This window comes from Seriola lalandi, unplaced genomic scaffold (assembly GCF_002814215.2).
Source record: "Seriola lalandi dorsalis isolate HSWRI2012SDOR001 ecotype SW California unplaced genomic scaffold, Sedor1 jcf7180002054386, whole genome shotgun sequence".
In the NCBI taxonomy this organism is placed as follows: domain Eukaryota; kingdom Metazoa; phylum Chordata; class Actinopteri; order Carangiformes; family Carangidae; genus Seriola; species Seriola lalandi.
Window position 1 is genome coordinate 82,370 of NW_019524939.1, and position 9,683 is coordinate 92,052.

The 9,683-nt window shown below is 42.5% G+C and overlaps 1 long non-coding RNA gene across 1 annotated transcript in view; it reads left to right on the forward strand.

Annotated features, from left to right (window-relative positions):
* LOC147818953 (uncharacterized) overlaps nucleotides 1–7,696 on the forward strand; it is a 13,200-nt gene extending 5,504 nt beyond the window's left edge. Inside the window, exons 6-10 of the long non-coding RNA XR_015437446.1 lie at nucleotides 929–1,012; nucleotides 1,097–1,336; nucleotides 1,445–2,191; nucleotides 5,892–5,990; nucleotides 6,195–7,696. This is a non-coding gene — a long non-coding RNA (uncharacterized LOC147818953). The remainder of the gene's footprint in view (nucleotides 1–928; nucleotides 1,013–1,096; nucleotides 1,337–1,444; nucleotides 2,192–5,891; nucleotides 5,991–6,194) is intronic.
* The last annotated feature ends 1,987 nt before the right edge of the window (nucleotides 7,697–9,683 follow it).

The window sequence follows — 9,683 nt, forward strand, 5'->3', positions numbered from 1 at the left end:
GGTAGCTTGCTAGCATTAGCACTGCTTGCTAGCATTAGCACTGATCATCAGGATTAGCTTCTTTTCTATAACAATGACATTGATTACAATTATAATGCTAACAATATGTATGTGTGTGCGTACAGTATATAGACCTGTCCCCCATTTTCATTAGCTCTAGTATTAGCTCTAGCATTAGCAGCTGGCTTGCTGGCATTTTTCATTGATTGAATTTAACAATTTCATGATAAGATTTCAAAATGAGGGCGACACGGGGGGTAGCTTATTTCATTAGCAGCCAGCTTGGTGCCATTGTTCATTGATGAATGAATTTAACAATTTCATAAGAATGCAAAATAACAAGTGGGGGGATAGCTAGCATCTTTATTGGTGACAAACGGACAAACAGAAGGTGACGTAGAAGACATTTTAACCATGAAGCACGATAGACAAATGACAAAGTGTATATAAAGTGACATTTTGTTTGATTGTATATAATAATAATTATGACAATAATAGTTAAAATAATAATTATAATTGGAAAAATAATAATCATAATAAGTATCGATAACAATTATCATGCTAACAATGATATATTGTAATAAATGATTGATGATAATGGCTGCATTTTCATTAGCGCTACATTAGCAGCTAGCTTGCTGGCATTGTTCATTGATGAATGAAATTTAATGATTTATAAGATTATGCAAAATAATACAATGTAAAAAAAGTGAGAACTTTCTAAATGCACTGTATGTCTAACTGATTGATCTGTCCAACAGCCATCTCTAGTATTCTTTCCTAACAGGTGCTTCCCACCATGGAGTTTCTCTAGGATGAGGTGTAATTCAGGCAGAGTTTATGTTCTTACAGCTGCTTTCACACCACTGCTGTGTGTGTACTAAATTCACACACAAATATTAACATTAACATTTGTCTTCCCTCCCAGAGACCAGGAGAGGCAGCCCAGGTGACAGTTCAAGGCAGCGACGGGGAAGAACACCTCCTGTCCTGGGAAGGAGAGTCTCCAGAGGTGAGATTCACTTCAGATATCACTGTTTCCTCTAATGAATATCAGATCTTTATTAACACACACTGCTCTCTGATTATCTCTCAGCTGTCTTCTTGGACTGAACTCGGGCCCTGCAAACTGGGCCAGTGTTAGCCGCCTGGTGGAGGCTGTTTGCAACCAGCTCTGCGTCTTCACCCGGTGGCCATGTGGTCCAGAGGGACCGTGAGGACTCGGTGATCATTCATTCTCAAGGATTATGTGGCATCAGAGAGGCAGTGCTGGTCGGCCCCAGGTTGATGGCTCAGACCAACATCCAGCTTTTTGAATTGAATTGAGGACTCAGTGGTAAGAGTTTGTCATAAAGCTGTTGGTGTGTTGTTATCTGTTCTGTGATTTATCTTTTAATGAAAGCTGAAAATCCTAAAAAAGTCTGTGTTTGTCTGTGTGTTCCAGGTGCTGGCCAGACTCTCCCTTCAGCAAAGGGTCTGTCCTTGGTCCAGGTGGGACAGGGACAGACCCTTAACTTCAATGTCCTGGAGGAGCAGCCTGGGCCCTCCAGCAGGGGTCTGCCTCCTCCTCCTCCTCCACCTCCTCCTCCTCCTCCTCCTCCTCCAGACGATGAACAGCATGGCCCCTCATCCAGTGCTGTTGGTCCTCCCCTCGCTCCAGCACCACTCCCCTCCTCTGTTCCTCCACCTCCTCTGCCTGGACTACCTGTACCCAGGACCAGAGCCTACAGGAAGAAGAAGGTGACCTGAAGCTGCTGTGGCAGAGCGGGGGCTGCTGCCTGGAGGAAAAACCCTCCGGCTGCCAACGCCATACATCTGCAACAAGTGTGTCCAACCCAGAAGGATTGACAATGACCTCACTCACATTGCAGGTGTGTCACACTGTGACTGTTGGTGGAAAGACTGTGGAGGAGTGGAGGGAAGAGATGAAGAGAAGACAGGACAATGTTTTCTATCTTCATTTACAACTTTTAATTGACATTATTTATAATTATTATATTTGATTTGTTGCAGTTGGAGTGGTGTTTGTGTCAGCTGATGTCTCATGATGATGTCAGTCCAGTTTTCCCTCTCTTTGAATAAGTCGGATGAAGTCCAGCGACAGGTAGAAAACCACAGTTCGAAGGATATCAATAACACAGCTACAGAGGGGGAAGAGGAGACTACAAGAGGGGATGCAGCTGAGACTGAGGTGAATAGGCCAGTCAGAGAGAGAAATATGGAGCAGAAAACTAGAGTAAAATGGCCGAGGGCAAGTCGCAAGAAAGAATGGGAGTCAGTCAATAGAGATTTGTCAGTAATTTTAAGCAGACTAGGAGGAAATGCAAGCGATAGATTAGAGAAGATGGGGGATGTAATTTACTCCTATGTTGCAGAAAGATTTGGGGTGCAAGACAGAAAGAGGGTTGAAAGAGCACAGTTAGTTAAGTCTAGACGGCAAAAGGAAATGGAGAAAAAATTAATTAAGGAAAGGAGACAATTAAGAAAGCAGTGGAAAAGGGCAACAGAGGAAGAGAGGAGGGGAATTAATGTGTTGCAAGAAGATTTTAGAGGCAGACTAGCAGTACTTAGAAGGGCTGAGTATCTTAGGAAAAAGAGAAAGAATAAAGAGTATGTAAGGACAGCGTTTTACAGGGACCCTTTCAAGTTTGTTAAAGGATTGTTTAACCAGGAAAAGGGAGGGCAGCTTAAGGCAACAAAGTTAGAAGTAGAAAAGTATCTAAGAAACACGTATTCAGATTTTGAGCAGAATAGAGTAATAGGCCTTCCACCTGACATGCCGCCAGTAGGAAAGATAGATCATGAGATGGATGTTAGACCACCCAGGTGGAAGGAGGTTGAGGAGGTAGTCAGGCGTGCAAAGGCTTCTTCGGCCCCAGGGCCAAATGGAGTCCCCTACCGGGTTTATAAAAGCGCACCTGATATCCTAAAGTTTTTGTGGAGGCAATTAAGAATAGTTTGGGAGAAACAGGTTATTCCCAGAGCATGGCGTAGGGCAGGAGGTGTTTTTATCCCAAAGGAGAAGGAATCCTCAGACCTGAGTCAGTTTCGAATGATCTCTCTCCTAAATGTAGAGGGGAAGATCTTCTTCAGCGTAGTCGCACGGAGATTAACTAGTTATTTAGAAAGGAATAGCTTAATTGATACTGCAGTACAGAAGGCAGGAATACCAGGTTTCGCAGGGTGTTTAGAGCACACTAGCATTATTTGGCATCAGATTCAGGCAGCCAAGACAGAGAAAAGAGACTTGAATGTCATATTTTTGGATTTAGCAAATGCGTTTGGTTCAGTGCCACATAGCCTTATTTGGGAGGCATTTGATTATTTTAGAGTGCCGGGAGTAGTGGTTAATTTAGTAAAATCATATTTCCAAGATATTAGGCTGTGCCTAAGCACAGCAGGCTTCACAACAGGATGGCAGAGGTTAGAAATAGGCATTATGGCAGGGTGCACGATTTCTCCATTGGCATTCACAATGGCGATGGAGGTAATCATTAGAGCTTCTAAGTGGGTTGTAGGTGGAGAGAGGCGGCAGGATGGGATGCGCCTTACACCAATTAGGGCCTACATGGATGACATGACGTTGATAACTACAACGGTGCCGTGTATGAAAAGAGTACTTGAGAGACTTAATAAAAACTTAAAGTGGGCTGGTATGAAAATCAAGCCTAGTAAGTCTAGAAGTATATCAATAAGTAGAGGGAAGTTAAGTGATAGGAAGTTTGTAATAGATGAAGAGGAAATTCCAATAATTAGGGAAAAATCAGTAAAGAGTCTAGGTAGGTGGTACAAGGCAGACTTGAATGACGGAGAACAGGTAGTGCAGTTTCGGAAGGTCAGCTTTTACATTAGGAAGTGGCTAGGTGTTCCTATGTGTTTAAGCATGGTGGCACTGTATGGGAAAGGCATACTTCAGCTCCCAGTAACTAGTCTAGTGGAGGAGTTTACATGTACCAAGGTTAGGACAGAGCTCCTGTTATCTGGGAGTAAAGATGCGGTAGTTAGTAAGGTGGTTCCAAACCCAATCAAGGGGAGAAAGTGGAATCCAAGAATGGCAGGAGGCGGAAGCAACGCTCAGGCATACAGAGATTGTGGGTAATGTCCAAATAGGCCGGGGAGGCTTGGGGCTTGGCCCAGGCAAACCGGTGTGGAGTAGAGCAGGTCCCAAAGAGAAGAGAAAACTAGTCGTGGAGCAGGTTCGTAGACAGGAGGAAATATTAAGGGGTGCTAAGGCAGTGGCCCAGGCTAAGCAGGGACAGTGGGTGAATTGGGAAGGTGTAGACAAGAAAAAGCTTAGCTGGAAAGAGCTGTGGAGTATGGAGGAAAGTAGCATTAGATTTTTGATAGGGGCAATTTATGATGTACTGCCAACTCCCCAGAACCTAAAACTCTGGGTAAATGGAGACCCACTATGTTCATTGTGTTCAGGTACTGCAACTCTAAAGCACATTCTGTCAGGGTGTAAGGTTAATCTGTCGCAAGGCAGGTATACGTGGCGACATAACCAGGTTTTAAAAAGCTTAGCTGCAGGAATTGAAGAGTTACGGAGGCAGGCAAATTTAGGAGGGTCTAAAATAAAGAGGGTTGCAATCAAGTTTGTTCAAGAGGGAGAGAAAGTTAGTAAGACAGCAAGGAGGCAAGGCAGCTTAGAGAGGGTGCTTGTGATTGGGAAATGCAGGTAGATTTAGGAGGAAAAGCTTGTTGTTCTCCAGGAAATAGCCAGTACAAAGCTAAGGCCTGACATAGTCTTGTGGTCTAGGAGTAGAATGAAAGTATATTTCATAGAGCTGACGGTTCCGTGGGAGGCTCCAGTTGAAGAAGCATATGAAAGGAAAAAGCTCAGGTATGCAGAGTTAGGGGCAGAAGCAGAGCAGCGAGGATGGAAAGTTAGGATTTGTCCAGTGGAAGTAGGATGTAGAGGATTTGTAGCAAGGTCTGTTGTCTCTTTGGTGAGGGAGTTAGGAGCAAGTGGACAGAGTGTGAGGAAAATAGTAAAGGACATGTCAGATGAGGCAGCAAGATCCAGTCAGTGGATTTGGATGAGAAGGAGTAATGGTAGCTGGGGGCCCAGCAGGTGGAGCACTTAGGATAGACAGACTCTTAGGAGAAGCAAGGAAGAAATCCAGGAAGAGGAAGTGTTTTTAAGTGGGGGGTGTGGCCTGTGTGAGCCTCTTTGAGACCATACGGTTAGTCCAGGTGAGGTAGCCTGTATTGTTTGCTTGGATTGAATTGGTTTTGGGGGGGGGGGACAGCCTAATCCGGCGGGGGAGAGTTTAGCTCAAAAAGGCATCTCTCCTTGACTCTACCTCCCTCATTGTCTTGGAGAGTGGGGGAATAGGGGGGGGTAGAGCACAGCCTAACCCGGCGGGGGAGAGTTTAGCTCAAAAGGCATCTCTCCTTGACTCTACCTCCCTCATTCAAAATGGCCGCCACTTTCTCCAACTGTTTAGGGGAGTTTGTTTGCTGAATCTGCTAGTGTGTTTTGTCAGAGTTGATGATGGTGTTGTTTGTGGTAGCATAGGCAAGATAAAGAAAATAGTGGTGGTGTGAGGAGCAATGATGGCTGGCATTAGGGGAGTGACTCTGGGACGCCAGTGATCACTGTCTAGCCTCCTGGAGGTGTCGTGGGACCAACTAGACGAAACACTGGTGAAAGGAGGTTCCCACCTGATGACCCTAAAGACATGTTAGTTATCACTGCTCATTAGTCTTTATAATTAATAGTTATCATAGGACATATTAAGCTTAGGGAGCTATTCACTGAGTCTGGTCCATTTTCTGTAGCACAAGTTTCTTGTGTTTACCTTAAATTAAATAGCTCTGTGTTTGGTCTCCACCAGCTCCTGAGGTAAATCTGTGTCTTTAGCTTCTTAATGCTCCACTATGTTCAGCAGCTGCTCTCGGACCGAGTCTCTGCTGTTTGCTGCTGAGGAGGTCGAGGACAGAGGCTACGGCCCAAGAAGTTTATATATTCAAAGATGACAAAGACGGTAACTGAATCATTGTTTTACTGCACAGTTCTTTTTTCTTTTCTTTTAATGATATTCTTAAATTGCATTCAGGATGGCGCAGTGCAAAGACTGGACACTGACTGTTTCCCTGGTAAAAATGTTGTAAATAGTTTCCACTGGACACAATGCTGTTACTGTATGTGAGGATTCATGTGTAATGTGTGCTTTCTTTTATTCTTGCAGCTCACATCATGTGCTGTGGTGCAGTGGATGGATGGGCAACGCTTGAGAAAACAATATATCGTTACGTGTGGCTCGATCAGGAATGGTGTGCTGTGACTTTTTATCGATTTGAGTAACCATGGCGACGTAAATGCTGATAAAAGGAAAAAAAATTCCCATAGAGAATGAATGGGGAGACATCTTCAAAACAACCAAACCCAGCCCTCTTTGGAGGGTTAGGTTTTATATATAAAAGCTATACCATATATATATATATATATATATATATATATATATATATATATGTATGTATGTGTATATTGACAGAAACACACCACCTCCACAATTTGGATTACCTTCAAAATAAAAGTCTCAACATGGTAAGAGGGAATTATTGGCTCTGTTGTACAAAACCTTCTGCAATTTATACTGCCAAACACAGAAGCACAGACACTTTCAAAATAAGAGTCTCAAAAAGGTCAGAAGTAAGGTTAGGTCATAAAGGTTTGATGTTAGAAGTGATCGTCTACATGGGGATGTAGTGGTATAGCTTTAATGCAGATCAACTTCTGTTAAGGCATGTACATATGTGTGTGTGTGTGTGTATACATGTACATGTCTTGCTGTGGTTGTGGGCACACATTTGTGTTTGAAACCATCAGTGTGAGGTTATTTGGCCAGTCGTGACAGCTTCAAAATGCTTTTTGAGGGACAGCTGCAGTGACTGAGGACAGTGTCAGGATGAGTCTCTACGACATGAATGAAACTGAAAGTAATGTCCTTTGTGCAGATTGAAACGAGAGGAGTGAAGTTCAGGCACCAAGCAGCAGCAACATTCAAAAGTTCTCCAGGAGTTTTCTAGTTGTTTATTATTCTCTGTCCTCAGTGTTCACAGATTCACTTTCTTGCCTTTTACTTTTTTTCTACTGTTGTTGATTAATGACAGTAACAACATGTGAAGAGCAGAATGTGTTCAGCTCCAGCTCAGTCACCACCTTCACAGGTGAAAGTATCGACCAGTTTAACATCAAACGGTGTTCAGTAGGAAACAGATGGAACTGACCCACCAGAACTGCAACCTGGAGCAGAACCAGACTCTTCATAGATGTGATGCTGTGACCTTAGAGACGGATGTGTGACCTCACACACTCTTTAGTGTGAACTGAACACTGACAGTTCAGATGGTGAAGCAGGTGTCAGTGTAGTACAGCTCATGTTCATTAATTTTATTCACAACTTCATTGTTGTCATTGAAAAGGTGTTTAATAAATAAACCTGTGATTAAATTGTACTGAGTGTTTCTTCATATTTACCATCTGCCTCATGATGAATCTAACAGTCACTTTGATGAATTAGTGTTTTCATTGTTATTAAAATTGGTAAGTTCATAAGAGAAATTAGAAAAGCACAAACTCTAGTATCTGTCTCTAGATCCTGTGTTGTCTCTGTTGAAGGACGGACACATTTAAACATTTCTATCATGTTTGTTGTTGATTAAAGCAACATAGAAAGTCTTTGATTAATTACAGATTCAGGACAAACTTCAGTGTGAGACACCCTCCATAAAAACCATCAACAAAGCAAAGCTTCATAAAAATACTATTTCATATTAAAACTGCATCAATTTCAACAATTTACAATCATCGGGGCCGACCAAGGACACGCTGGAGGGATTATATCTCTCGGAACGCCTCGGGATTCTCCCGGAAGAGCTGGTGGAAGTGGCTGGGGAGAGGGCCGTCTGGACCTCTCTGCTGAGGCTGCTGCCCCCGCGACCCGGATCCGGATGAGCGGGAGACGACGAGTACGAGTACGAGTACAATCAACTGTAACTGACAAATTAAAACTAGAATCCAGGTGTGAATGAAGGTGCAGGTGAACTTCACTGACACAAGACAAGTTTGCATCATAAAGAGGTGAATAAATCTTATTTAGTAACAAGTATAAATTATAGTAGAGATGTAAAATAATACTTCATAGCTCAGTGAGGACAGTGCAATAGTCTGACAGGTTGACTGTTTTCCTCCCAGTGCATGCTGGGATACATTCCAGTACTTCAAACTCTTTTTGTTTGAAGTTTGAATATTTGATGTGATGAAAAAAAGTTTGCTACATTTCATCCAGAATTACAAAGTTTGAATGTAGAAGTCACATAAATATAAAACTAATAAGATTTACCCTGAAATTACAGAGAAGATCTTTAAATTGTTCGTATGAACATTAACCTTTATAATGAGAAGCTACATTTTTAATTAAAGATAATTACTGTCATTTTACATAGATTTGTATGTAATTTAAGAAAGCAGAAAAATACTGTATAAATAATATAGTAAATTGTCTTTACAGAAATGGGAAATAAATGTCATTCATTATTATTGGCATAATGCTTAAAGTACAAGTTTGGCTGTTAATTCACATCATTTATGTCATTTTACCGACTTTTAAAATTAGGATTGTTTTTGTGTAGAGTCTCCTCATCCAGACTTGATCAGATTTATTGTTGTAAGCATCATTTTAATGTTAAAAATTTTAATATTTTACCTGTTGGTTTTACTGATCAGTCCCTGCTTTTATGTGGTGTTTTTATTAGAAACTTTGTCTCTCTCTGTGTCTCTCTCTCTGTCTCTGTTTTTGTCTCTCTCTCTGTGTCTCTCTCTCTCTCTGTCTGTCTCTGTTTTTGTCTCTCTCTCTGTCTGTCTCTGTGTTTGTGTCTCTCTCTATGTCTCTCTCTCTGTCTGTCTGTTTTTGTCTCTCTCTCTGTCTGTCTCTCTCTCTGTCTGTCTCTGTTTTTGTCTCTCTCTCTGTCTGTCTCTCTCTCTGTCTCTCTCTCTCTGCAGCTCGTTCTCTCAGACTGATGATCTCCATTACTGTTGATCGATAGACGACCTATTGATCAGCCTGATATTGATTGCTAAACATTGACACACTCCACCTCTGTGTGTGGGTGACCTGTCTCACCTTGTCTGATTGTCCAATCAGAGACAGAGGAGTGTGTGTGTGTGTGTGTCCTGCAGTCAAGTCCAGCTCGTTAACACACCTGTTTCCTTGTTAGTGATTTGATTGGATTGTTTAAACTCACCTGACCCTCCTTAATGTGCTGAGACAAACTTCTCCAGGTAGGAACTTTCAGTTTTTTTATTGATCTGTTTAAGGAACATTACACCTGCGGTCCTGAGGTGTTTTTCAGGAGCTTTTGACTGTATCTCATGGCCTTCTACATGGAACAAAGCACAGAACTCTAGATATCACAGATATCACTTCCTGTAGGTCACATGATGGATGTTAGCATCATGTGCTAACTTCAGCTGAGCCGCAGTCTCTGAAGAAGGCCGCGTCACACGCCTGAGAGCTCATTTATCATTTAATCCCGAGACATTGTTTTTCCTGAGGACAGCAAAGGCAGCACAGCAGCAGGGCAGCAGCCTGTGAGGCGTTTGAGGGACAATTCAGAGGGTAGGCTTTCTCAGTCTGAGTCTCTGAAACCCAGATGTCTGTGGTCCTCTTTGTTTC